The sequence below is a fragment of the Equus quagga genome, chromosome 14, assembly GCF_021613505.1.
Source record: "Equus quagga isolate Etosha38 chromosome 14, UCLA_HA_Equagga_1.0, whole genome shotgun sequence".
NCBI lineage: Eukaryota > Metazoa > Chordata > Mammalia > Perissodactyla > Equidae > Equus > Equus quagga.
The window spans coordinates 82,022,289-82,024,285 of record NC_060280.1 but is presented as its reverse complement, the minus strand read 5'-3'; positions in this window follow the sequence as shown (position 1 = coordinate 82,024,285).

Below are 1,997 nucleotides of genomic sequence, written 5' to 3'. Positions count from 1 at the left end.
ATAATCCTATCTCACAGCATTGTTGAGAAGATTGAATGAGAAAATACAAGTGTGAGCACTTTGTAAATTATAAAGAGCTCTAGAGAAGCTATTATTCATGGAGCAGATGTGGAGTGTTAAGGCGTCAGGACTAAAGAAAGGGAGGGAGGGGCAGCAAGCCGCAGTTGCCCTTTCAGAGGCTGAGTGAGGGAATTCTGAGAAAGCCCTGGGGATCACAGACATCTGGAGCCCCAGAACCTCAGGAGAGGAAGAGGGTAGACCCCCACCGCCTCCACAACCTCTGTGTGCAGCCTTGTTATTTGCTTAGACAGACATGACTAGCCTGTCACAGCCTTCACACCTTTGCCTGGGGGTTGCAAAGATGCGGGAACTAGGTCAACACATCGAGGTATGAAGGTGAGGCCCCGGCAGCAGAGGAGATGGACGTCAGAGCAGCTTGATTTCCTCCATGGATGAGGAGGCAGAAGGCAGAATCATGGCTCGAAGACAGACACCAAAAACATTATGTCACTATAAAATGGACAACTGAAATGGGTAAAGGAAGCATTAAAGGCACTGAGAAATCCTTTGTCTTCCCCACCACATGAGGACAGCAGGCTGCCTTTAATGTGGCTGTCTGTGTTCTATCCTTGTGGACTTGTAAGTTCCTCCTGGACAAGGCCTTGTCATTTTGGATTACATTTCTGTGCTGTGCCTTGCAGACACATCCACTTAATACATATGACTTGACTGATTGGAAAAGAGCAGGAACAAAGAGAGAGGGAAATGAGAGGTGAGCTGTGTTCATGTACTCCATTGTGTAGAAGACCTGGCATCCCAGCTTTTGTACTGATGGGGGAACGATGTAAATTCGACTTCCTGCCTGGAAAGAAATCACACCACCAACAAACCGACTGCCTTGCACTCTTTATGTTTAGGCAGGGTCTGGATAGGAAAGGAACTTATGACGGGGGGAGGGTAGAAGATATTGTTGGGTGGCTCTTCACATGACTACAAACTATCTCCTAAGAAATGAATCCAAATAGGACATGACACCCAAAACAGGCTGAGCTTGAGGTATACTTCTGGCATGGAGCAGGAGGCCAGATGAAGGCCGAGAGAGTCCATCCTAGAGATGAGCGGTAAACTGAGGGTGCTTGCTTTCCTGCTGCCATGTCCCTACAGATGTGAGAGCTTCCCGAGGAAGCAGAGATGAGGGAGCAACGTTTGGAGAGGGCACAGTCTGCAGCGGGCCAGCTCGAGGACTGAGGCCCTGTCTCTGAGCTTCCCTGATGACCCCTCCTTTGCACTCAGTCTTGGTGAGGACCCCAGTCTTCTCCTCTGCTTGTAGTTGGGGGAAGAGATGGGGTGAGAGCCTTGCTCTGGCTTCTGGCTTGTCGGCTGTGACTCTTAGTCTCCTGCTTGGACTGAGCCAGGAGGGTAAGAAGAACGGGAAAAGAGAAATCAAAATAGCTGGAGGATGAAAGATGCCCAGCTGCTTTGTGGGTGAGGGAGCCTTGAGGAAGAAGAAGCCTTCTTGGACTCCCAGCTAAGAGGTTGAATTGGGGATTCCTGGCTCCAACAGGCCATGAGGAGCAGTCAGTATCTGTGGGAGGTCAGAGAATAGAAGAGAAACCAGACAGATTTGCGAGCCAGTTAAATTTGGGCTGAAGTCTGTTTGCTCTGGGTCAAATTACCTGACCTCTGTGAGCTCAGATTCTCACAGAGCTCACTCCATATGGGATGATAAGTGTCAACCTTGTAGAGTTATTGTGAATATTAAACAAATAAATGTACTAGAATTCTTAGAACATAGTAGGTGCTTCCAAATCTTAGTTCTTTTCCTTTCCATAATCCCAGCTTGGCACACCCACCTCTCTTTGCGTTTGAAGCTTCTGAGAACAAAGAAGACCAGGCAATCTCTTCAAGATGCCCCCCTGACTGTTTTGGCAGTGGAGTGGCCAGTGATTCCTGCTGGGGGTCCTCTTCCTATGGGAGCTTCCTGGGAGTCACCACTG